General features: G+C 44.4%; 1 protein-coding gene across 1 annotated transcript in view; it reads left to right on the forward strand.

The window, feature by feature from the left end:
* Window positions 1–1,431: 1,431 nt before the first annotated feature.
* The window catches only part of tnk2b (tyrosine kinase, non-receptor, 2b), a 239,002-nt gene continuing 212,736 nt past the window's right edge, over window positions 1,432–27,697 (forward strand). The window contains exon 1 of the mRNA XM_078206643.1: window positions 1,432–1,715. The gene's annotated coding sequence lies outside the window, so the exon portion shown is untranslated. The remainder of the gene's footprint in view (window positions 1,716–27,697) is intronic.

Genomic DNA, 27,697 nt, shown 5'->3' on the forward strand with positions numbered 1-27,697 from the left:
AAGAAGGCTCCATTGAGATTTGAACTCGGATTGGTGGATTCAGAGTTCAGAGTGCTCACCATTACACCACAGTCATCCAAGACTGGAATCGAACCAAGGTCCCTGGCACTGTGAGGCAGCACTGCCAACCACTGTGCCATTTGTCCAAAGATAAGATAATTAATACATGAGCTTTAACAAAGGATCGTATTGTCTAACATTAACTCTTCAAAATGCTGAGGCTCATCATTTTATTTTCGCTGATTTACACTAAGTCAAACAAAAAAATAACTAGATTAGGTAAGAACAACAGATTTTCTTCCTTAAGGGACATTCATGAATCAGTTAGGTTTTTCATGACAATCTGGTAGTTTCATGGCCAGATAACGCTGGAATTCTTCAATCTCACACACCATGCTACCACTGCCAGTGACAACAGAGAATTTGGCACTCAGCCAAATCTCGATTGACAGCAGCAGGACTGGAGAATCCCAGGTGTGGGTGAGGTCGGAGAATTCCAGCCAACTGCTTTTTATTCCAAAGATAAAAGCAAAATACTGTGGATGCTGGAATCTGAAACAAAAACAGAAAATGCTGGTAAATCTCAGCAGATTTGACAGCATCTGTGGAGAGAGAATAGAGCCCACGTTTCGCAACTGGATGACCCTTCGTCAGAGCTAAGAGCAAATCTTGGGATTTGGGTATTGTGCACAGCTGATGTGGCATTTGTGTGACAATCATGTGGTGATATTTTGTGGTCACTGGAAATGCATAGCAGGTGCCAACACCATACGACAGTAGGATTTTTGATTTCTGATTTGATTTATTATTGTCACATGCATTGGTATACAGTTAAAAGTATTGTTTCTTGTGCACTACACAAAGTATACCGTTCATAGAGAAGGAAAGGAGAGTGCAGAATGTAGTGTTACAGTCATAGCTAAGGTGTAGAGAAAGATCAGCTTAATACGAGGTAGCTCTATTCAAAAGTTTGATGGCCTAAGGACCGCCAAATCTGTAAGAGAATGTAATAGTGCATTGTTAGAAGTTTATAAGAGTTAGGGTAGAGTATTAAAAGCATAGAACAAGAGGAAAAGATAGAATTAGTGCGCATGCTGGGCACAGCCTGCAAGAAGTGGCCTCGCTCCGGCACCAGAGGTTAATACTTGGGGTGGGACCTTCCAGCAGTCCAATCCTGACAAGAGAGTAATTTCCAGCAAAAATATTAACTTGTCTTCCTCCCGTTGGTGGTGGTTTCGTCACCCCAGTTTTAAGTCTTGCGACCACTTTTTCCTGGGTTGGTTGGCCCTTTAAAGGGCAACAGGTGGCAATCCCGCATGCGCACTGCCGCCGCTCACAGTGCCAGAGCAGGAGACGGCAATGCGCACACGCATTGATGCCAGTGCAGGCGGGCACGAGTCGGCAGCCCGCATGCGCATTGCCGCCAATGTCGGAGCAGGAGCCGGCAGTCTGCAAAGCGCGCTGCCGACGTGCAGGAGGAACCGGTAGTCCCGCATGCGCGCTGCCGGGGAGCATGAGAGGAGCCGGTAGTCCGCCTGCGCACTGCCAGCAAAGCCGGAGGGGCCGGCAGTCGGCATGCGCGTTGGCGCTCCGGTACCGGAGAGCAGGAGGAGCCGGCAGTGAGGACTCGGTGCCGGAGTTTGCAGCAGCAACAACTGGAACAACAAACAGCCGCGGCTCGGGGCCCATTTGGAGAGAATGAGCCTGAGGAGCAGGTGAGCATTGGGATCTTCCTCCTTTGCAGTGCAGTCACACCTTGACCCGGCTCCGTGTTCTGTCACCGTCAGTCTGTGTGTCGGGCATCGCAGGCTATTTAAAGTTGGCAGCACCAACTGCAGGGCCTGTCCCAGCAACTAGTGGCTGGTTCTCTCTGGCAGGGCAGCCCTTTGTTGGTCGGATACCTAGAAAGGTCTAATAATTCTACAGTTGATATGCATTTCCATTGGTTATTTTTTGATGTTTTATAAGATTCTACAGGTTTTGTTTGGGCAAAATCAATCTAACTAAGGATTTTGGTCAAGCATGATGTGATTTTTAAATTTAGGCAGACAGTTGCTTATTTGATTTTTACTGTTATTCCTTGGCTATGTAGCTGTTTAAGTTTTAGTCAAATACTTGTTTTCCCTCAGTGCGTGAGTGCAGCTTTGGCCAGTCCTGTTGTTATTCTGAAAGAGATGGTATCAGTGCTCAGGCTTCCTTTACGAACCTAGCGTCATTGTTAGGAACAAATCAGTGTTTTCAAAAGTTCCCCTTAATACTTTTCACTGTATCCCAATACATGTGACAATAATAAATCCAATCAAAAGTCGGTCTTTCAATATATATTACCAGGTTTGAATTGAAAATCTCTGGATAATTATATGATGAATGATGACATACTTGTGCTCCTGAAGCGTCTATTTGTCCATGTACCAATCTGTATTTATGCACAATCTAACATACAAGAGAAAGTGGGTGGAGGGATGAGATTTTTTTTTGTTATGCACTGAGTGGTTGGGATCTGGAATGCACTTCTTTGAAAGAGTGGCCGAAGCAGATTCAGCAGTAACTTTCCTTAAATGGAAAATTTTGCAGAACTGTGGGAACGCAGCAGAGGAATGGTCTTCTTTATTATTTATACAGGATGTGGCTGTCACTGACTTAGGTCAGCATTTGTTGCTCATCCTAATTACCCTTGAGAAAAGTTATCTTCTTGAACTGTTGCAATCCATGTGATCGGCATGTAAACAAAGGGGGAATTATCAAGAAGTCTGCAGACAACACAAAAATTGGCTTCATGGTTGATAATTGTTGTAGACTGCAGGAAGATGTCAAATGAATGGTCAGGTGCGTAGAAAAATGGCAAATGGAATTCAACTCAAAGGCAATGCATTTGGGAGGAGTCAAACAAGGTAAAGGATGCAATAAATGGGAGGATTCCAAGAGGTGTGGAGGAACTGAATGTCTCGAGATCCCTCAAGGTAGCAGGACAGGTTGATAGGTGAAGAATTGCATATGTTAACTGAGGCAGAGAGTATAAGAGCAGGAAGGTTATGCTGGACTAATATAAACCATTAGTTAGGCCATGACTTGAATACTGTGTGCAGTTCTGGTAACCCCATTACCGAAAGGATGTAATTGCATTTGAGGGGATTTACGAGCATATTGCCAGGACTGGAAAATTACAGCTGTGAGGAATGATTGGATAGGTTGGGATTGTTCTCCTTGGAACAGAGGAGGCTGAAGGGAGATTTGATTGAAATGTGCAAAATTGTGAGGGGCCTGGAGAGAATGAATGGGAAAGGCCTGTTTACTTTCACAGAGAGATCAGTGGCATAGATTTAAAATGATTGGGAGAAAATTAGAGGGGGGCTTAGAAATTGTTTTCACTCAAAGGGTTGTGAGGGTCTGGAACTCTGCCCAAAAGGGTAGTATAGGCAAAAAACCTTCTATTTATTTAAAAGTTGCCTGGATAGGCACCACCTCAAGTTCCATAACGTGCAATGGACAAAATGCTGGAAAGTGGGATTAGGCTGGGTGGCTGATTTTTCTGCTGGTGCAAACACAACAGACCAAGTGGCCTCTTTCTGTGTCATAAACTTTCTATGATTCTATGTGGTGTCGGTACAGCTTCAGTGCTGTTCCAGGATTTTGACTCAGTGACACTGAAGGAACAGCGACATATTTCCAAGTCAAGTTGTTGTGTGGCTGAAAGGGGAATTTGAAGGTGCTGGTTTTTCCATGCCTTGGTGAGTTGTTGCAGTGTATCTTGTAAATGAATTGCACTCATCAGACAAATGGAGAGTATTCCATCATATTCCTGACTTGTTCCTCGTAGATAGTGGACAGACTTCATGGAATCAGGAGGCAAATTAATTGCTGCAGAATTCCCAGCCTCTCGCCTCTTGTAGTATTTATATAGTTGTTCCATTTTAGTTTCTGGTTAATGGTATTTCCTAGGATGTTGATAGTGGGGTGTTCGGTCTTTGAATGTCAAAGGGCGATGATTAGATTATCTCTTTTTGGAGATAATCACTGCTTGGCACTTGTGTGAAACAAATGTTACTTCCCACTTACAACCCAAGCTTTCCGTGCTGTATGATGCTGGGTGACCTGCCATTTTCATCAACAATAGCACACTCCATTAGATGCCACTGCAGCAGAAAAATTGTGTCTTGGCTAATTTATTTTGGTGGGTTCCTAAAGTATCCCTGAAACTTCCTATTTGGCAAAAGCCCTTATTAAAAGCCGCCGTCTCTATTTAGATGTAGGCTGGTTAAGTGACAGGCAAGACCACAGAAATCAAGCGATGAATGCTTGCTGGTGTAAATAGTAGTTTGGGTATTGCACTTGTGTGCTCATTTCACAATAGCAAAACATGCAAACTCTTTAACTCATGGGATTGTGTATCTGGAATGTGCTATTAGAATTGTTAATTGAAGCGGAGACCATGTCAACATTTAAGAACAGCTTAGAAAGGCAATTGAGGGAAAGGACGATATGGATGCAAAGTTTAAAGTTTTATTTATTAGGGTCGCAGGTAGCCTTACATTAACTCCGCAATGAAGTTACTGTGAAAATTACGCCTGTTTGGATACACTGAGGGAGAATTTTAACATGACCACTGCGCCTAACCAACACGTCATTTGGACTGTGGGAGGAAACTGGAGCACCTGGAGGAAATCCACGCAGACACGGGAGAACGTGCAAACTCTGCACAGTCACCCAAGGTGGGAATCGAAGCCTGGTCCCTGGCACTGTGCTGCCCCTGAGGACAGGGTGGGCACATGGAATAAGGACTACAGCTCATGTGAAGGGTAAACATCAGCACAGACTGTGTTTGGCCAAACAGCTTCGGGGCTTTATAATTTCCACTTAATTCTGTATTATCTGTTCATTAGAATCTATTAAGATAAAGGCAAAATACTGCAGATGCTGGAATCTGAAATAAAACAGAAAATGCTGGAAAATCTCAGCAGGTCTGATAGCATCTGTGGAGAGAGAATAGAGCCAATGTTTCGAGTCTGGAAGACCCTTTGTCACTCTGACTCGAAATGTTAGCTCTATTCTCTCTCCACAGATGCTGCCACACCTGCTGAGATTTTCCAACACCTTCTGTTTTGCACAGTAAAAAGTCTCTCAACACCAGGTTAAAGTCCAACAGGTTTATTTGGTAGCACAAGCTTCCGGAGCACTGCACCATCATCAGGTGAGTGAAGAATTGGGTTCACAAACAGGCCATATATAGGTACAGACTCAATTTACAAGATAATGGTTGGAATGCAAGCCTTAACAGGTAATCAAGTCTTTACAGGTGCAGACAATGCTAGTGAAGAGACGGCCTCAACCGGGACCTTGGGTTCATGTCACACTATCTGTAACCCCCCCCCCCCATGACTTGCCTGGGCTTGCAAAATCTCTCTAACTGTCCTGGCTTGAGAATTTACACCTCTTTAACCTGTGTTTAACCCTCCAATAGCATTGTCTGCATCTGCAAAGACCTGATTACCTGTTAAGACTCACATTCCAACCATTATCTTGTAAATTGAGTCTGTGCCTATATATGCCCTGTTTGTGAACCCAACCCTTCACTCTCCAACTTTTCACTGTTCATTCCTCTTAATCAGAAGGTTGTAGATTCAGATCCTACTCCAGAAACTTAAGCACAAAATCCAGGCTGATTTTTAAAAACATTTACTCCATTCTTAAAGTTATAAAGCCAATGCACAGTGGAGCGAGCAAGCCCTTAATCCATCTCCTTACTTGCACCAAAAGCCCAATCAACTTCAAAGTGAATCCAATTCATGGCCCCCACGAGAGAGCATACAAGATCCAAGCTAATAGCTAACAAGAAAAGGCATTGTACCTGATCTTGGGTTTGTTCTGACACTTGATTTGTGATTTGTATTAATGACTTAGAGGAGGGGGCTGAAGGGTGGATCAGTAAATTTGCTGATGACACCAAGATTGGTGGAGTAGTGGATGAGGTGGAGGGCTGTTGTAGGTTGCAAAGAGACATAGATAGGATGCAAAGCTGGGCTGAAAAATGGCAAATGGAGTTTAACCCTGATAAATGTGAGGTGATTCATTTTGGTAGGACTAATTTAAATGTGGATTACAGGGTCAAAGGTAGGGTTCTGAAGACTGTGGAGGAACAGAGAGATCTTGGGGTCCATATCCACAGATCTCTAAAGGTTGCCACTCAAGTGGATAGAGCTGTGAAGAAGGCCTATAGTGTGTTAGCTTTTATTAACAGGGGGGTGGAGTTTAAGAGCCGTGGGGTTATGCTGCAACTGTACAGGACCTTGGTGAGACCACATTTGGAATATTGTGTGCAGTTCTGGTCACCTCACTATAAGAAGGATGTGGAAGCGCTGGAAAGAGTGCAGAGGAGATTTACCAGGATGCTGCCTGGTTTGGAGGGTAGGTCTTATGAGGAAAGGTTGAGGGAGCTAGGGCTGTTCTCTCTGGAGTGGAGGAGGCTGAGGGGAGACTTAATAGAGGTTTATAAAATGATGAAGGGGATAGATAGAGTGAACGTTCAAAGACTATTTCCTCGGGTGGATGGAGCTATTACGAGGGGGCATAACTATAGGGTTCGTGGTGGGAGATATAGGAAGGATATCAGAGGTAGGTTCTTTACGCAGAGAGTGGTTGGGGTGTGGAATGGACTGCCTGCAGTGATAGTGGAGTCAGACACTTGAGGAACATTTAAGCGGTTATTGGATAGGCACATGGAGCACACCAGGATGATAGGGAGTGGGATAGCTTGATCTTGGTTTCAGATAAAGCTCGGCACAACATCGTGGGCCGAAGGGCCTGTTCTGTGCTGTACTGTTCTATGTTCTTGATCCGGGCTGATACCGTACTTCATTGCTGCACTTAAGTGAAGGCATAAAATTGTATCATTATAGCACAGCTACTACAATCGGCAAACCGCTTTGATGTGAAGGACAATTCCAGTTTAGCTTAAAATTTTCAAGATGTTTCAATTGGACTGCTGATAGCCATTGACTGATATAAACAAGATACTTCTGCGGACTTTGAACCACATACAGCAGGAAGGGTTTTGGCTTCAGTCCATGATCTTATTTGGGTTTGGAGTTAAAATTGACATTGGTGCCCCTCGGCTAGGGAAGGACAAACTCTTAATTATCATCCAGTGTTCCTTCTGGTTAGTTTATATAAGTGGATGCTGTCTCATGAGCGAGTGGAGAGTGTTTCAGTGTCTGATATGCAATTTGGGTTTTTTTTCAGCATTTTGTATGTTTGCTACACTGATAATTGCGGTTATGCCTACCACTTTAACCCATGCAGGGCAGCACTGTGCGACTGACAAAAGACAGTGGAGATGGTGAATGGTGAACTATAACGGGGCCACTTGACAGAATAAGAAGGCTTCACTAAACATAACACAATTTAATTGCTGCCCCTGAATTCCATGCTTAATAGAAGTAAATTTACAACGATGTGAAGGCTGTTGAAATGTAATGATGATATGGAGATGCCGGCGTTGGACTGGGGTAAACACAGTAAGAAGTTTAACAACACCAGGTTAAAGTCCAACAGGTTTATTTGGTAGCAAAAGCCACACAAGCTTTCGAGGCTCTGAGCCCCTTCTTCAGGTGAGTGGGAATTCTGTTCACAAACAGAACTTATAAGACACAGACTCAATTTACATGAATAATGGTTGGAATGCGAATACTTACAACTAATCCAGTCTTTAAGAAACAAAACAATGGGAGTGGAGAGAGCATCAGGACAGGCTAAAAAGATGTGTATTGTCTCCAGACAAGACAGCCAGTGAAACTCTGCAGGTCCACGCAACTGTGGGAGTTACAAATAGTGTGACATAAATTCTGATTCTAGGATCGCATGATAAAGACTCAGGAGGAAAAAAGCAGAAATATTTATGTGAAATAGTGTGACATAAACCCAATATCCCGGTTGAGGCCGTCCTTGTGTGTGCGGAACCTGGCTATCAGTTTCTGCTCCGCGACTCTGCGCTGTCGTGTGTCGCGAAGGCCGCCTTGGAGAACGCTTACCCGAATATCAGAGGCCGAATGCCCGTGACCGCTGAAGTGCTCCCCAACAGGAAGAGAACAGTCTTGCCTGGTGATTGTCGAGCGGTGTTCATTCATCCGTTGTCGCAGCGTCTGCATAGTTTCCCCAATGTACCATGCCTCGGGACATCCTTTCTTGCAGCGTATCAGGTAGACAACGTTGGCCGAGTTGCAAGAGTATGTACCGTGTACCTGGTGGATGGTGTTCTCACGTGAGATGATGGCATCTGTGTCGATGATCCGGCACGTCTTGCAGAGGTTGCTGTGGCAGGGTTGTGTGGTGTCTTGGTCACTGTTCTCCTGAAGGCTGGGTAGTTTGCTGCGGACAATGGTCTGTTTGAGGTTGTGCGGTTGTTTGAAGGCAAGAAGTGGGGGTGTGGGGATGGCCTTGGCGAGATGTTCGTCTTCATCAATGACATGTTGAAGGCTCCGGAGGAGATGCCGTAGCTTCTCCGCTCCGGGGAAGTACTGGACAACGAAGGGTACTCTGTCCACTGTGTCCCGTGTTTGTCTTCTGAGGAGGTCGGTGCGGTTTTTCGCTGTGGCGCGTTGGAACTGTTGATCAATGAGTCTAGCGCCATATCCTGTTCTTATGAGGGCATCTTTCAGCGTCTGGAGGTGTCTGTTGCGATCCTCCTCATCCGAGCAGATCCTGTGTATACGGAGGGCTTGTCCGTAGGGGATGGCTTCTTTAACGTGTTTAGGGTGGAAGCTGGAGAAGTGGAGCATCGTGAGGTTATCCGTGGGCTTGCGGTACAGTGAGGTGCTGAGGTGACCGTCCTTAATGGAGATGCGCGTGTCCAAGAATGCAACCGATTCCGGAGAGTAGTCTATGGTGAGCCTGATGGTGGGATGGAACTGTTCTGTTTGTGAACAGAATTCCCACTCACCTGAAGAAGGGGCTCAGAGCCTCGAAAGCTTGTGTGGCTTTTGCTACCAAATAAACCTGTTGGACTTTAACCTGGTGTTGTTAAACTTCTTGAAATGTAATGAGGCACATTCATGTGCTATTTGCTCATAGTTTCATTAGGTATTCCAGAGAATAATCAGAACAAAACGAGGCAGCCCTGTCACTGGACAGGAACAATGAAAAGCCGCCAATGCATGTCGTAATTTCCCTGCCACTATTTTTCTGATTCAGCTTTTACTTTGTGTGCAGTAGATAATATCTCTCATCTGGTGTGCGCAGACACACATGCCAAAAGGCTGAATCTGAAAAATAAGTTACTGGTGGAATTCATGAATTGTTTTCAGTCACTGATTTGACCAACTTGTGGGTACTTTGTTATGTGTTGCTACCATGAGAATAAGTCGTTTGTTCTGAAAATAAGAATAAATTATGAATTCCAACTGGCAGGAAGTGTCGGCTAGTTATTCTTAACCTTTGCAACCAAGCTAGTGCAGTGAGTGAAGACTGGTATTTACTGATCGGTACATAATGGCAGCAGGTGCGTGGAAACCCCACCACCTGCAAATTCCCCTCCAAGCCACACCATGCTGACGTGGAAATATATTGTTGTTCCTTTAGTGCCTCTGAGTCAAAAACTGGAAACGTCCTTGTTAACAGCAAGTGGGTGTTCCGACAATGTATGAAATGCAGTGGTTCAGAGAAGCTACTCACCACCATCTCAGGAGCAGTTAGGAATTGAGACAAAATGCTGATCATCCAAAGCCCTCACATCCCATGAAAGAATAAAAATACATCAGAGTTTCTGATGTTCCAACGTTAACTTGGGATATTCCTGGTGCTGCACATACAAGGAAACTCCAAGGGCGGGATTTTCTGGCTGCTCTTGCCCCAAGACCGGAAAATCCCACCTTGGTGACACAGTAGCTGGAGTATTGCGTGTAGTTTTGGCCTTCCCACCTAAGAAAAGATATATTTGCCCTAGAGGTAGTGCAGTAGAGTTTCACTAAGCCGATACTAGAGTCGGTGGAGCTTCCCTATGAAGAAAGATTGGTTCGACTAGACCTGTATTTACTGGGTCTGTGTTGACTTACCTTCGGAGAGCACAGGACCTGCGAGGGACATTCTTCTCGGAGCGGAGGATGATGGGAACATGAGGCTCGGGGCATTCACTTATATTTGGGGAGCGAAGAGCACTGGGCCTGTGTGGGGCTCTCTTTTGGGAGCAGGGGATAAAGGTAGCCCAAGGCTCAGGACACTCACTTCAGGGAGTGAATAGAACCAGACCTGCAAGGGACAGCTGCCAAACAGGACGCTCAATTTGAGAAATTCCAAGAGTGATGTTACAGGAAAACCATGAGCTCGTTGGTGAGTAACTGAGATTAGGGACCACCTTTAAATAGCTGAAACTTAAATGACTAAATATGATAACAGTTAGGGAACAAAGCTAAGAGGATAAAGCAATAAAGAGAAAGTGAATCTAAGAGCAGAAGCAGGTGGTTAAAAGACTAAGAAAGAGCAGAGTGCGAGTTTACAAAGAAGAAAATTTAAACAACTGTTTGGGTGAGTACAGCGGAGATAGGTACGCACTACTACTGGTTATAGTTATTAAGATATTGTTCTGTGATTCATTGCTTGTAAGAAATATATTCTATAATAACAAAGAATGGAGAATAAGGGCCCTAGTTGATATTGTTTGATATTAAAAGGATTAATTTAACTTAAAGGGGTAAGACATGGCAGGAGATCTCCAAGCCGTGGTCTGCTCTTCATGCTCTATGTGGAAGACCAGGAACATTTCCAATTCCCAGGATCAGCATGTGTGCAGGAAGTGTCTCCAGCTGCAGCTCCTGGAAGCCTGAATTTCGGAGCTGGAGTGGCTTCTGGGGACACTGTGGAGCATCCATGAGGTGGAGAGTATCGTGGCTAACACATATACAGAGGTGGTCACACTGCAGGCTCAGACTCCACAGGTGGGGAGGGTGTCCACCAGGCAGAACAAGAGGACTAGGCAGGCAGCGTAGGAATCTCCTGTGACTATTCTCCAGCAAAACAGGTATACCGTTTTCATAGAAGAAATAGAAACCCTACAGTGCAGAAGGAGGCGATTCGGCCCATCGAGTCTGCACCGACCACAATCCCACCCAGGCCCTACCCCCACATATTTACCTGCTAATCCCTGTAACCTACGCATCTCAGGACTCTAAGGGGCAATTTTTAACCTGGCCAATCAACCTAACCCGCACATCTTTGGACTGTGGGAGGAAACCCACGCAGACATGAGGAGAATGTGCAAACTCCACACAGACAGTGACCCGAGCCGGGAATCGAACCTGGGACCCTGGAGCTGTGAAGCAGCAGTGCTAACCACTGTGCTACCGTGCCGCCCCAGTTTTGGATACTGTTGAGGGAATGTCTCTCAGGATATAACAGCAGCCAAATTTATGGTACCTTGGTTGACTCTGCTGCACACAAGAGGAGCAAAAGGCCTAGAAATGCAATAATCATTCATGAGGAGAACAGATAGACATTTCTGTGGCTGTTAAAGAGACTCCAGGATGGTATGTTGCCTCCCTATTGCTCGGATTCAAAGATGTCTCAGAGTTTTTGCAGGATGTTCTGAAGAGGGAGGGTGAACAGCTATTTGTTGTGGTAAATATTGTACAAACGACATAGATTTTTAAAAAAGGGATAAGGTCCTTAAAGCAAAATATAGGGAACTAGGAAGCAAGTTGAAAAGTAGGACCTCAAAGGTAGTTATGTCAGGATTACTACCAGTGCTACATGTTAATCAGAGTAGAAACAGCAGGATAGGGAAGAGAAGGTGTTGCAGGCTAATAGGCTGGAGGAAATAGATGTTCGGAGGGAGGATGTACTGGCAGTTTTGAATAAACTGAAGGTCGATAAGTCCCCTGGGCCTGATGAAATATATCCTAGGATTCTTTGGGAGGCAAGGGATGAGATTGCAGAGCCTTTGGCTTTGATCTTTGGGTCCTCACTGTCCACGGGGATGGTGCCAGAGGACTGGAGAGTGGCGAACGTTGTTCCTCTGTTTAAGAAAGGGAATAGAAATGACCCTGGTAATCATAGACCGGTTAGTCTTACTTCGGTGGTTGGTAAATTGATGGAAAAGGTCCTTGGGGATGGGATTTACGACCATTTAGAAAGATGCAGATTAATCTGGGATAGTCAGCACGGATTCGTGAAGGGCAAGGCGTGCCTCACAAATTTGATTGAATTTTTTGAGGAGGGAACGAAGTGTGTTGATGAAGGTAGGGCAGTTGATGTCATATACATGGATTTTAGTAAGGCGTTTGATAAGGTCCCCCATGGTCGGCTTATGATGAAAGTAAGGAGGTGTGGGACAGAGGGAAAGTTGGCTGATTGGATAGGTAACTGGCTATCTGATCAAAGTAAGAAGTCTCACAACACCAGGTTGAAGTCCAACAGGTTTATTTGGTAGCAAATACCATAAGCTTTCGGAGCGCTGCCCCTTCGTCAGATGGAGTGAAAATCTGTTCTCCAACAGTGCACAGAGACACAACATCAAGTTACAGAATACTAATTAGAATGCAAATCTCTACAGCCAGCCAGGTCTTAAAGGTACAGATAATGTGGGTGGAGGGAACATTAAACACAGGTTAAAGAGATGTGTATTGTCTCCAGACAGAACAGCTAGTAAGATTCTGCAAGATCAGGAGGCAAGCTGTGGGGGTTACTGATAATGTGACATAAATCCAACATCCCGGTTTAGGCCATCCTCATGTGTGCGGAACTTGGCTATCAGTTTCTGCTCAGCGACTCTGCACTGTCGTGTGTCGTGAAGGCCGCCTTGGAGAACGCTTACCTGAAGATCCAAGGCTGAATGCCCGTGACTGCTGAAGTGCTCCCCCACAGGAAGAGAACAGTCTTGCCTGGTGATTGTCGAGCGGTGTTCATTCATCCGTTGTCGTAGTGTCTGCATGGTTTCCCCAATGTACCATGCCTCGGGACACCCTTTCCTGCAGCGTATCAGGTAGACAACGTTGGCCGAGTTGCAAGAGTATGTACCGTGTACCTGGTAGATGGTGTTCTCACGTGAGATGATGGCATCCGTGTCGATGATCCGGCACGTCTTGCAGAGGTTGCTGTGGCAGGGTTGTGTGGTGTCATGGTCACTGTTCTCCTGAAGGCTGGGTAGTTTGCTGCGGACAATGGTCTGTTTGAGGTTGCGTGGTTGTTTGAAGGCAAGAAGTGGGGGTGTGGGGATGGCCTTGGCGAGATGTTCGTCTTCATCAATGACATGTTGAAGGCTCCGGAGGAGATGCCGTAGCTTCTCCACTCCGGGGGAGTACTGGACAACAAAGGGTACTCTGTCCACCGTGTCCCGTGTTTGTCTTCTGAGGAGGTCGGTGCAGTTTTTCGCTGTGGTGCGTCGGAACTGTTAATCGATGAGTCGAGCGCCATATCCTGTTCTTATGAGGGCATCTTTCAGCGTCTGGAGGTGTCTGTTGCGATCCTCCTCATCCGAGCAGATCCTGTGTATTCGGAGGGCTTGTCCGTAGGGGATGGCTTCTTTTACGTGTTTAGGGTGGAAGCTGGAGAAGTGGAGCATCACGAGGTTATCCGTGGGTTTGCGGTACAGTGAGGTGCTGAGGTGACCGTCCTTAATGGAGATGCGTGTGTCCAAGAATGCAACAGATTCCGGAGAGTAGTCCATGGTGAGTCTGATGAGGGGATGGAACTTGTTGATGTCATCATATAGTTGTTTCAGTGATTGCTCACCATGACTCCAAAGGAAGAAAATGTCATCGATGTATCTAGTGTATAGCATCGGTTGAAGGTCCTGTGCGGTGAAGAAGTCTTGTTCGAACCTGTGCATGAAGATGTTGGCATATTGAGGTGCGAATTTTGTCCCCATGGCTGTTCCGTGTGTCTGGATGAAGAACTGGTTGTTGAAGGTGAAGATATTGTGGTCCAGGATGCATCTTGAAACCCATTGTACAAAGAACCCCCAGCTCTTGTCGCGACACTACGCACTTCCTACAGAAACTCAACACACATGGAGCAGTTGAACCAGGAGCACTCCTCGTCACAATGGATGTCTCGGCACTCTACACCAGCATCCCCCACGAGGATGGCATTGCTGCAATGGCCTCAGTACTCAATGCCGTCAACTGCCAGTTTCCAGATGCAATTTTACAACTCATCCACATCATATCTGATCGAAGACAGAGGGTGATGGTGGATGGAAAATTTTCGGACTGGAGGCAGGTTGCTAGCGGAGTGCCACAGGGATCAGTGCTTGGTCCTCCGCTCTTTGTGATTTTTATTAATGACTTAGAGGAGGGGGCTGAAGGGTGGATCAGTAAATTTGCTGATGACACCAAGATTGGTGGAGTAGTGGATGAGGTGGAGGGCTGTTGTAGGCTGCAAAGAGACATAGATAGGATGCAAAGTTGGGCTGAAAAATGGCAAATGGAGTTTAACCCTGATAAAAGTGAGGTGATTCATTTTGGTAGGACTAATTTAAATGTGGATTACAGGGTCAAAGGTAGGGTTCTGAAGACTGTGGAGGAACAGAGAGATCTTGGGGTCCATATCCACAGATCTCTAAAGGTTGCCACTCAAGTGGATAGAGCTGTGAAGAAGGCCTATAGTGTGTTAGCTTTTATTAACAGGGGGGTGGAGTTTAAGAGCCGTGGGGTTATGCTGCAACTGTACAGGACCTTGGTGAGACCACATTTGGAATATTGTGTGCAGTTCTGGTCACCTCACTATAAGAAGGATGTGGAAGCACTGGAAAGAGTGCAGAGGAGATTTACCAGGATGCTGCCTGGTTTGGAGGGTAGATCTTGAGGAAAGGTTGAGGGAGCTAGGGCTGTTCTCTCAGGAGCGGAGGAGGCTGAGGGGAGACTTAATAGAGGTTTATAAAATGATGAAGGGGATAGATAGAGTGAACGTTCAAAGACTATTTCCTCGGGTGGATGGAGCTATTACAAGGCGGCATAACTGTAGGGTTCATGGTGGGAGATATAGGAAGGATATCAGAGGTAGGTTCTTTACGCAGAGAGTGGTTGGGGTGTGGAATGGACTGCCTGCAGTGATAGTGGAGTCAGACACTTTAGGAACGTTTAAGCGGTTATTGGATAGGCACATGGAGCACACCAGGATGATAGGGAGTGGGATAGCTTGATCTTGGTTTCAGATAAAGCTCGGCACAACATCGTGGGCCGAAGGGCCTGTTCTGTGCTGTACTGTTCTATGATATATAGGATGAATATGTGGCTGAAAAGATGATGCGAGGGGGAAGATTTCAGATTCCTGGGGTGGATGGGGTGGGAGGGTGGAACCTGTAGAAACTGCTCGGGTGACACCTGACCGGGACTGATGTCCTTGGTGGGGGGGGGTGGGTACTTACTAGAGTGGTTGGGGAGGGTTTAAACTAATATGGTTGGGGGATGGGAACCAATGTAAGGATTCAGAGCAGGGGAATCAACAACAAGAGAAAAAGACAGCAAGGAAAATAAGAAAAGTGATCGGCAGAGAAATCAAGGGCCAGAATCCGATAATAACACAGTAAAAAAAAAAGTAGGAATGGGAGAAGGTAACGTTAAAATAAACTAGCCTTAAGGTTTTGTACTTGAACGTTTGGAGCATTCAAACAAAATGAATCAATTAGTTGAGCAGACAGAAGTAAAGGGGTATGATATAGTTGGGATTATCGAGACATGGCTCCAAGATGATCAAGGATGGGAACTAAATTGACCAGGATTCTGGGAGCAATTGTTGATTTGTAATCACTTCAAAATGTCATTAATATAGTTGGTATTTTTGTTTCAGTTCACTGTAGTTTTTCTGACTATTTTCTGACTGGGCGGCACGGTAGCACAGTGGCTAGCACTGCTGCTTCACAGCTCCAGGGTCCCGGGTTCGATTCCCGGCTCGGGTCACTGTCTGTGTGGAGTTTGCACATTCTCCTCGTGTCTGCGTGGGTTTCCTCCGGGTGCTCCGGTTTCCTCCCACAGTCCAAAGATGTGCGGGTTAGGTTGATTGGCCAGGTTAAAAATTGTCCCTTAGAGTCCTGAGATGTGTAGGTTAGAGGGATTAGTGGGTAAACATGTGGGGGTAGGGCCTGGGTGGGATTGTGGTCGGTGCAGACTCGATGGGCCGAATGGCCTCCTTCTGCACTGTAGGGTTTCTATGATTTCTATGATTACAGCAATAAACTGAAAACCTTCATAGAGTTCCTATATTTTGTTGAAGACATACTGATATATACTAATTATATAATTAGCATTCATATCGCATAAATGTCACTTTAGCTATTGCAGACAGTAATCTAATCGAAGCATTCAAATGATGCCATAAACTGTCAGGATAAGTGATTTATGACCTCTCCGGGAACCATGAAATGACTGAACTAATCTTTACTCAAAGTTAGATTACAGTTGTGAACTTCTGTTCAGAGTTCCTTATTGTTTCTGATAAACACATTTACACGCACATATAGGGGGTTACTCAGCTCCTGCTCATTGTTACAACACTGATATCACTTTTGATGAACGGAGAAATATTTGCGATTGATTATAAGGAAATTCTGTATCCAGCATATTCATAAATGATCTGATATTTCCCTGTCTTGAATTTCAGTATAGCTGCATATCAATTGTATGGATTAGATCATGGGAATCTTTCATTGTTCGCTATCCATCATAAGACCATAAGACGTAGAAGCAGAATTAGTCCACCTGGTCCATCGAGTCTGCTCCGCCATTCGATCATGGCTGATTTTTTTCCTCATCCCCATTTTCCCTATAACCCTTGATCCCATTATTAATCAAGAACCTATCTATCTGTCTTAAACACACTCAATGACCTGGCCTCCACAGCCTACTGCGACAAAGAGTTCCACAGATTCACCACTCTCTGGCTGAAGAAATTCCTCCTCATCTCTGTTTTAAAGGATCGTCCCTTTAGCCTGAGGTTGTGCCCTCTGGTTCTAGTTTTTCCTATAGTGGAAACATCCTCTCCATGTCCACTCTATCCGGGCCTCGCAGTATCCTGTAAGTTTCAATAAGATCCCCCCCTCATCCTTCTAAACTCCAACGAGTACGGACCCAGAGTTCTCAACTGTTCCTCATACGACAACTCTTCATTCCAGGGATCATTCTTATGAACCTCCTCTGGACCCTTTCCAAGGCCAGCACATCCTTCTTTAGATATGGGGCCCAAAACTGCTCACAATACTCCAAATGGGGTCTGACCAGAGCCTCCTACAGAGCCTCATCATGGCATTTCCTGTTGGTAAGGAAAAAATAAACAATGGGTGGTCGCTAAAGTTTTAAGTATTTGAGGCACAGCATAGTCTGGAATGCATTTCAAGACAGTTACATGTTGGGACTGAGCTAAAAAGCAGATCTGGTTTTGCTTTTGTGATTCTCCAACTAACTCAACTTGTCAGGTATCATGACAACAGATCATAACCCCGAATGGCTTGAAGTTATGTGTCTTTAAAAGAGCACATACAAGCAAAGGCTGGCTGAGACTATAAAGTAACCACTTGCTGGAATTCCTATATGGACTACACTTGACCGTCTGGTCCAGAGAGAACAGCATGTCACATCTTTTTTCAGACTGAGACACTTCAAAGGAAGAGCTGCACTGCAAAAGCTGAACTGTAACCTCCTGTGGGGGTAATGGAGGTCGAATCCCATCTCAGGAGAAATAATCTCCTGAGAGTTATATCCCAGATGGTGGATGTGATGTGAGTTGAAAGAAAGCAGTTTGGGTGAAAGACATGTTTCTGTTCTTCTTGTTCCATGAGTGCACAAAGAAAGGGGGTTTAAAACCAACCACAACCCTGGTCTCTGTGCTAGTTCGGTGTTTTAGTTCTCCTATGTTAGTGTGTGCTGTGAAGGTCACAGCTAAAGACCATCCGGTAGGCATCGCTGTGTTTGCAGGTTAAAAAAAAGTCTCTGTCATTGGTGGAAGCAAGTGAAAAGTCAGCAAAACTGCAGTCGAAAATGAATTGGAACAACTCCTTTCAGCTAACCCTCAGAGCCAAGTGGTATTTGTAAAATTTTAAAAATAGGTAACTGCTTACACCTTTTCTAAAAACAAGAATCGAGTTAGAGGTGATCACGATAAAAACAATAACTTAAAGTTGGAAGAGAAAATGAAAATATACCCAATGCTGTGGAGTAACGTGCTTTTTTCAGTTATTCTTTCCTTTGATTTCTTTATCCTTTTAATAATATTATTCACTTGATCTTTGTTGTAATTTGGAGGCAATAACTCTTACCTCAGAGCTAAATGGATATTGATTTAATGAGTGTTATTTGTAGATGATTTTGTATCTCTGTAGCAGGGTGGCCAATCATTGTTTTTATACTTGATAAAACTGGATATAATTTTGAATGTGATACTAATGTCTCTCCAATTCTCGGTTTCTTTGGTTAGACAGTTACTTGAGTCAATAATCCCATCAGGCTGCAAATCTGTTACTTCTACAAAAATTTGATCAGATTACCACATGGAAAAGCAATCAAGAGCAAAAGTAGTAGGTTTCAGGTTGTCAACAACCGCAAACCTGCATTGTACTTTTTCCATTGTGAGGTGGAAACTGCATGTCTTGCACCATTTGAAGAGAAATAATGACAGCTGTGCGGCAAACATCATAGATATATGGACACTTTCAGCAGTGCAAGGATCTGATTGCACCTTCATAAGATAAAGGTGCACGGTGTTACGGGTAATGTATTAGCATGGATAGAGGATTAGTTAACTAACAGAAAGCAAAGTTTGGGGGTAAATGGGTGTTTTTCTGGTTGGCGATCAATGACTAGTGGTGTGCCTCAGGAATCGGTGTTGGGACCACAATTGTTTATGATTTACACAGATGATTTGGAGTTGGGAACCAAGTGTAGTGTGTCAAAATTTGCAGATGACACTAAGATGAGTAAGAAGTTTAACAACACCAGGTTAAAGTCCAACAGGTTTATTTGGTAGCAAAAGCCACAAATAAACCTGTTGGACTTTAACCTGGTGTTGTTAAACTTCTTACTGTGTTTACCCCAGTCCAACGCCGGCATCTCCACATCATGACTAAGATGAGTGGCAGAGCAAAGTGTGTAGAGGATGCTGAAAGTCTGCAGAGGGATATAGATGGCCTAAGTGCATGGGCGAGGGTCTGGCAGATGGGGTAAATGTTGGTAAATGTGAGTTTATCCATTTTGGTAGGAATAACAGGAAAATGGACTATTATTTAAATGGTAAAAAATTGCAGCATGCTGCTGTGCATATACCTAATGCTGTGGAGTAACGTGCTTTTTTTCAGTTATTATTGTCCTTGTGCAAGAATCACAAGGAGTTGGTTTGCAGGTGCAGCAGGTAATTAAGAAGGCAAATGGAATTTTGTCCTTCATTGCTAGAGGGATGGAGTTTAAAAACAGCGAGGTTATGTTGCAGCTGTATAAGGTGCTGGTGAGGCCACACCTGGAGTACTGTGTACAGTTTTGGTCTCCTTACATGAGAAAGGATATACTGGCACTGGAGGGAGTGCAGAGGAGATTCACCAGGTTGATTCTGGAGTTGAGAGGGTTGGCTTATGAGGAGAGACTGAGTAGACTGGGGCTATACTCATTGGAATTCAGAAGAATGAGGGGAGATCTTATAGAAACATATAAGATTATGAAGGGAATAGATAAGATAGAAGCAGGGAAGCTGTTTCCACTGGCAGGTGAAACTAGAACTAGGGGGCATGGCCTCAAAATAAGGGGAAGCAGATTTAGGACTGAGTTGAGGAGGAACCTTTTCACACAAAGGGTTGTGAATCTGTAGAATTCCCTGCCCAGTAAAGCTGTTGAGACTACCTCATTGAATGTTTTTAAGGCAAGGATAGATAAATTTTTGAACAGTAAAGGAATTAAGGGTTATGATGAACGCGCGGGTAAGTGGAGCTGAGTCCACGAAAAGATCAGCCATGGTCTTATTGAATGGTGGAGCAGGCTCGAGGGGCCAGATGGCCTACTCCTGCTCCTAGTTCTTATGTTTGGTATAAAAGTGGCTCTTGAAATATGCATTAAGAAGTGGTAACTAGCTGGTATTCAGGATCTGTTTTTATACATAGAACATAGAACATAGAAAGCCACAGCACAAACAGGCCCTTCGGCCCACAAGTTGCGCCGATCACATCCCCACCTCTAGGCCTATCTATAGCCCTCAATCCCATTAAATCCCATGTACTCATCCAGAAGTCTCTTAAAAGACCCCAACGAGTTTGCCTCCACCACCACCGACGTCAGCCGATTCCACTCACCCACCACCCTCTGAGTGAAAAACTTACCCCTGACATCCCCCCTGTACCTACCCCCCAGCACCTTAAACCTGTGTCCTCTCGTAGCAACCATTTCAGCCCTTGGAAATAGCCTCTGAGAGTCCACCCTATCCAGACCCCTCAACATCTTGTAAACCTCTATCAGGTCACCTCTCATCCTTCGTCTCTCCAGGGAGAAGAGACCAAGCTCCCTCAACCTATCCTCATAAGGCATGCCCCCCAATCCAGGCAACATCCTTGTAAATCTCCTCTGCACCCTTTCAATGGCTTCAACATCTTTCCTGTAATGAGGTGACCAGAACTGCGCGCAGTACTCCAAGTGGGGTCTAACCAGGGTCCTATAAAGCTGCAGCATTATCTCCCGACTCCTAAACTCAATCCCTCGATTAATGAAGGCTAGTACGCCATACGCCTTCTTGACCGCATCCTCCACCTGCGAGGCCGATTTAAGAGTCCTATGGACCCGGACCCCAAGGTCCTTCTGATCCTCTACACTGCTAAGAATGGTACCCTTCATTTTATATACTTGGTATAACTGGATATAATTTTGAATGTGATACTAATGCCTCTCCAATTCTTGGTTTCTTTGGTTAGATGGTAAAGTGTTGTATGATGTAAAGAATTATGCAGTGACAGTCCTGGGAATTGTAAGATAGGATTAATTAACTTTTAAAATTTTGCTGGCCATGTACAAAACATTTTCACAGTTTCTGTGTTTTTATTTGTGTTTGCTTCAATAGCATGACTGTGAATTGTGGAAAATCTCTAGGTTCTTTGGAAACGGTGCTGATTTGACCTTGGTGAGTCCAAACAAGGAACAGGAAAATCAGCCAAATTTCCTGTTCCCGATTACTGCCCAATGGCTCTTGCTGGAAAGTGCATCTGTGTTGGATCAGGATACAACCCTTAAAGTTGAACAGCTTTCTCACTTCCCAGGATAATTGTGAGGAAAAACAACTACTGGCATCAGCTCTGAAATAATCCCCTCTCTCCACCTCTTTCCCCCCCCCCCCCCCCCCCCCCCCCCCCGGTCATTTCAAGTCCTTTCATTCTCCCCCTTTGCTGTTTCTGGCACTCTTATTTCCTTTCATTCTCCCTTCTCTCACACTTATACACAATCAAATTCTTGCCATATCAGAGTTTTTTTCTTGAACTGTTGGCTTCTGCGATTGACGCATACTAAGGCATAATCAACATTGGAAAAAATAATGGAGGTGCATATCGAATGTTATATTTGACTGTAAAGCAAGAATTGTAGTGGTAAAATGGCCATTTGTCTAAATACATTAAGGCAAAGAGGATTCAAACAAGCCAATTCTTCAGAATACATTGTGAGAGTTGTGATTTCTGGGTAAAATTATGCCTGTCTTGAGATCTTGCAAGAGTACTCTGAAACCTTGGTGATTTCCCAGCACACCATTGCTGAAAGATCAGGTGAGGCTGGCAGCAGAGATGGGAAACTGGCAATAATAGCCATCTGAGAGAGTCTGCAACTGTGCTAAAACGGAGGCCGAGGGGAGATGAAGCAAGTAGTGCAAGCTGGCAGCTGCTGTCAGCGGTGTGCGCTTTTGAAGTCAGCGTATGTGGGATTAGTGGGGAAGTTGGGGCTCCAAGTCCGTTTCCGTGTCACTCTTGTTCTTGTTTCTTCCCAAAGTTTGTTCCCCTCTTTCTATGCTGTGCAGTGCCTCATTCTATGATGTGGTTCCATGGGTGCAAGTAGTCAACGTGTAGTTTATTCAAAATTCCACTCTTTATGTATTACCTACCTATTGAATGTGAGCTGGATTTTATAAACTAATTTCTGTTTCTAGGTGGTGTTATTGGATAGTAAGCTGGAGCAAGAATCTGTGGTTTTCAAATTTCTCTCTTGCCAACCCAGGAATTCTGAGACCAATTGTGATGCCTGGCCAAGATGACAAAGATCTAAGCTTGGGGAGCTTCCTAATCTTTGTGTGTGTTAGCAATTCACCATGCAAGGCATTTACAACAATGGTAATCTGAATTCATATGAAGCACTTTCCATCAGAAAGATATGCTACAGGTGGGAGATGGGGAGAGGGGAAAGAAAATAAAAGAAATTAAGATGTAGATCATAAGATATTGAGTATTAGGAGACATGACCAAAAGTTTGGTCGAAAAGCTGAGACTTCAGAAAGTGAAGGTGAAGAAGTAGAAAAGTTTATGGAGGCAATGTCAGAAAGTTGTACATACAAGTTATCAATGTTTGTGTAAACAGTCCATGATGTAGTGAGTTATTTGCAGACTATTCAGCTGTTGAGGCTAGGATATCCCTGGACACTGCTCTTCTGTCTTAAGCTTGGTTCTCTGCATGTAGCCAAGGAGCGTATGGGTCGTCAATGAAGAGGGATGGACAGACAGTTTTTGCTCCCAAATTATTCTTGAGTGATCTCTATCAGTGTGTGGGTAGTGGGTGAAATTTTGAAGATTGTGCTCTTCATGGTTGAATAACTGGTTGTAGGAGTACTTGATTTTGATACCAGTTGAACTGTTACCCCATAAAGAGGCAGTGCCGAAAGTTAGTGGATGGGGCGGTGGAGGGCAGGGGTATGTTCCTGTGCAAAGCTATGCTTCGCTTTTTTGGTTTTGAAAAACTGTTGTGTTCGGGAGACCATCTGCATTGATGCTTGTTGCTATTTATGTGTAGGCAATTGTTTGGGACAGTGGGAGGGGTGATAATTGTGCGATGCATTGCTACATTTAACTTACAATGTACACAAGTGGGAATAATTAACTAATTATTTCACTTTTAATAAACATCCCACTCAGGCAATGCCATTCTTTTGCCTCCGTAGCTTGGATTCAGATATTATGCAGAATGAAAGGATTATAACATGCTGTCTCCATTGATTGCTAAGGTGAAGATCCCTATATGAAATGAAAATTGCCCATTATGTCCCATGCTGGAGGAAGTAAGTCCTGACAATCTGGGAGACTCATTGGCACCATGTGAATTATTAATGTTTTGGAATCTGAAAATGTCGCATTTGTGTATTTATATGGTACTCAGATTGGAATAAAGGAATATTGTTTGGGGACTGTAGGGAGCAATGGCTTGTCTGATTTACAGTCAAACAACTGGGAGGAAAATTTCATTCGTAGTCTCCTGCCTCTCTGTTGTTTTGCTCTTGACTACAACACAAACACAGGAAAAGCAAATCAAAGCCAATAAACTGGCTTTTCATATTTTTAAGACTTGGAGCATTACCAAGATCTCTTGAAACAGAATGCCAGTTGGTTTGGTTTATTTGAGTGCATGCTGCAAGCACAAGTACTATGTACTTCAGCACAGCTCTCTTGCTCTGTTTGACATCGAATTGCCTTCTTTTAAAAAAGGAGCGACAGCACCATGGTGGAGAATCTTGCAGGACATTTTAATTTTTATGCACAGGAATTAGTACGGAATATCTTACACTAGATGGGAACATCTGGGATAGCAAAGCAGTTGTATGGTGGCAACTGTACCAAGGATTGTGTCTCCGTATGAAACTTCATACAATGGTATAGGACCTGAATTATTTCCAGCATTGGCACCTGCTTTCAAATCTATCAGAATAGACAAACCACTTCTTGCAGAATGCTATATGCAGGAATCAGACTTCATCGTGTCGCCAATGACTTGTACTTAGACATTGCTTTTAACAATGAACAATATCCCCTCGTGTTTCAGTGGTTGAAGGGGAATATATTGATGTCATCATAGAAATCATAGAAACCCTACAGTGCAGAAGGAGGCCATTCGGCCCATCGAGTCTGCACCGACCACAATCCCACCCAGGTCCTACCCCCACATATTTACCCACTAATCCCTCTAACCTACGCATCTCAGGACTCTAAGGGGCAATTCATGTCAAAAAAATTGAGATATTAGGAGGAGGTAATCCAAAGCTTGGTCGAAGACCTGCGGATTAAAGAGGATACTGGAATGGTAGGGAGAGCTGAAGAGGAAGAGAAATTCAATGATTAATTCCAGAATGTAAAGACTCTGAGTTGGTAGAGCAGTCTGCACTCCTGGTATTGGGCTATTTCATTTTCCTGGGCTGGATCTTGTTCCATCGCCTCATTGGTTTTCAGATTAGAGTTCCATGCTTTCCACCCAGCTATTCCCACATTATCTTTTAAATATCTTTAATTACTTTTGTTAAGTGTATTTCTATTATGTCAGTGTGGATCAGTTGGTAGCTCACTGAATCGGAAGATTGTGGATTGAAGCCCCACACCAGAGACATGGGTGCAGAAATCTAGACTGACACTTCAGTGCAGTACTGAGAAGTGTTGATGGTGTGGGAGGATGCCACCTTTAAAATGATTATTAAACCGAGATCCTGTTTGCTCTCTCGGGTAAATGCAAAAGATGCCATAGCACTATTTTGAAGAAGAGCAGGGGGATTCTTTCTGGTGTCTTGGCCAATATTTACTCCTCAATCAGCATCACTTATAAAATAGGGAATGTTTGTTGATGTTCGTAAAAGTTTACATTGGCGAGGATGCTGGAGTTTGTTGGCCTGTTTTTGTGCTTGGCTTTGAGTATCTTGGGAGACACTGTTGGTGGAAATCTTCCAGCACTGGAGGTATCTTTGGTAGATAACTCCTATCTCACTGCCACATAAAAACACGATGACAAAAACAGAATTGTTGACTGTCGTCCTGTTATGGAGATGTCCGCTGCCAAAGACCTGCTCGCACAACATTTGTTCCCAAAAGACATCCAAATTAAATAAATTAGTCAAACCCAGTTTATAGTTACCACACAAGTCTGGGAAACGTCATTTCCTGGTTCAACAATGATATTTAAACTGCCTTTGTGACAGTTCCTGTACTATCTTGGCCCAAAGACTTCTTAGATGTTAAAATGGCTTCTTGGACTCAGCTGTAAAACTGGTCTCTCCAGCTCTTAGATGTTACAATGGAGATTGTTAGATGTTAAACTAGCCTGCCTACTTCTGCAGGTGCTGGCAATTATACTCTGGTTCCTCTGTGATTTTCCCTTTTGTGTATTTGGGGTTTCTGCCTCGCTCGCATTCCATGACACTCGAAATTAGCATCTGTATACCTCCACCGATCTCTTAGTTGTCTAGGTAAGTTGTTTCCTGATGATAGCTATTTGCATCCAATTTTGTCTGCCAATCTTGTTACTGGGAAACATAGAAAATAGGAACAGGAAAAGATCATTTGGCCCTTCGAGCTTGCTCCACCATTCATTACGATCATGGCTGATCATCCAACTCAACAGCCTACCCTCCCATATCCTTTGATTCCCTTTGCCCCAACTCCTTCTTGAAAACAAAAATTGGCAAGTCATGTTGCAGCTTTATAGACCTTAGTTAAGCTGCACTTGGATATAGTGTTCAATTCTGGTCGCCACACTACCAGAAGGATGTGGAGGCTTTGGAGAGGACACAGAAAAAATTTACCAGGATGTTGCCTGGTTTGGAGGGTATTAGCTATGAGGAGAGATTGGAGAAACTTGGTTTGTTTTCACTGGAATGACGGAGGTTGAGAGGCGACCTGATAGAAGTCTACAAGATAATGAAGGGCATGGACAGACTGGATAGTCAGAAGCTTTTTCCCAGGGTGGAAGAGCAGGTGCAGGCTTGGAGGGTTGAAGGGCCTGTTCCTGTGCTGTAATTTTCTTTGTTCTTTAGCCTCAACTGCTTTCTTTGGTAGCAAGTTCCACTCTGGGTGAAGAAATGTCTCCAACTCTGAATCCTAAAAGAATTTTCCCTGTTTCCTTAGACTATGACCCCTGTTTCTGGATACCCCCACTATTGGGAACATCCTTCCTGGATCTACCCTGTCTATCCTCTTAAAATTTTATAGATTTCTATGAAATCCTCCCTCATTCTTCTTAACTCGAGTGAACATAATCTTAACCGACTCAATTACTCCTCATACAAAAGGTCGCATCTCATCATCCACCTTTGAATGCTGACGACTAGAATCCTAGAGGTTTACAGCATGGAACCAGGCCCTTTGGCCAAACTTGTCCATGCTGCCCTTTTTTTTAAATCGACTAAGCAAGTCCCAATTGCCTGTACTTGGCCCATACCCCTCGATAACCATCTTACTCATGTAACTGTCTAAACGCTTTTTAAAAGACAAAATTGTACCTGCCTCTACTACTACTTCTGGCAGCTTGTTCCAGACACTCACCATCCTCTGTGTGAAAAAATTGCCCCCTTGGACACTTCTGTATCTCTCCCCTCTCACCTTAAACCTATTCCCTCTAGTTTTAGACTCCCCTACCTTTGGGAAAAGTTATTGACCATCTAGCTGATCTATGCCCCTTATTTTATAGACTTATATAAGATCACCCCGAAGCCTTCTATGTTCCAGAGGCAAAAAGTCCCGGTCTATCCAGCCTCTCCTTTTAACTCAAACCATCAAGTCCTGGTAGCATCCTAGTAAATCTTTTCTGCATTCTTTCTAGTTTAATGATATCCTTTCTATAAGAGGGTGACCAGAACTGTACACAATATTCCAAGTGTGGTCTTACCAATGTCTAGTACAACTTCAACAAGATGTCCCAACTCCTGTATTCAATGTTCTGTAAGAAGTCTCACAACACCAGGTTAAAGTCCAACAGGTTTATTTGGTAGCACAAGCTTTTGGAGCGCCGCTCCTTCTTCAGTGAGTGAGGAGTTGTGTTCACAAACAGGGCAGAAATAGACATAAACTCAATTTACAAGGTAATGGTTGGAATGCGAGTCTTTACAGGTAATCCAGTCTTAAAGGTACAGGTAATGTGAGTGGAGAGAGGGTTAAGCATAGGTTAAAGAGGTGTGCATTGTCTCCAGCCAGGTCAGTTAGTGAGATTTTGCAAGCCCAGGCAAATCGTGGGGGTTACAGATAGTGTGACATGAACCCAAGATCCCGGTTGAGGCCGTCCTCGTGTGCGGAACTTGGCTATCAGTCTCTGCTCAGTGATTCTGCGTTGTCGTGTGTCATGAAGGCCGCCCTGGAGAACGCTTACCCGAAGATCAGAGGATGAATGCCCATGACTGCTGAAGTGTTCCCCGACAGGAAGAGAACACTCTTGCCTGGTGATTGTCAAGCGGTGTTCATTCATCCATTGTCGTAGCGTCTGCATGGTCTTCCCAATGTACCATGCCACGGGACATCCTTTCCTGCAGCGTATCAGGCAGACAACGTTGGCCGAGTTGCAAGAGTATGTACCACCTTAAAAGAGATACCTGATGGACGGTGTTCTTAAGTGAGATGATGGCTTCCATGTCGATGATCCAGCACATCTTGCATAGGTTGCTGTGGCAGGGTTGTGTGGTGTCGTGGTCACTGTTCTCCTGAAGGCTGGGTCGTTTGCTGCGGATAATGGTCTATTTGAGGTGGCGTGGTTGTTTGAAGGCAAGACGTTGGGATGTGGGGATGGCTTTGGCGAGATGTTCGTCTTCATCG

This window comes from Mustelus asterias, chromosome 3, assembly GCF_964213995.1.
Source record: "Mustelus asterias chromosome 3, sMusAst1.hap1.1, whole genome shotgun sequence".
NCBI classification, from domain to species: domain Eukaryota; kingdom Metazoa; phylum Chordata; class Chondrichthyes; order Carcharhiniformes; family Triakidae; genus Mustelus; species Mustelus asterias.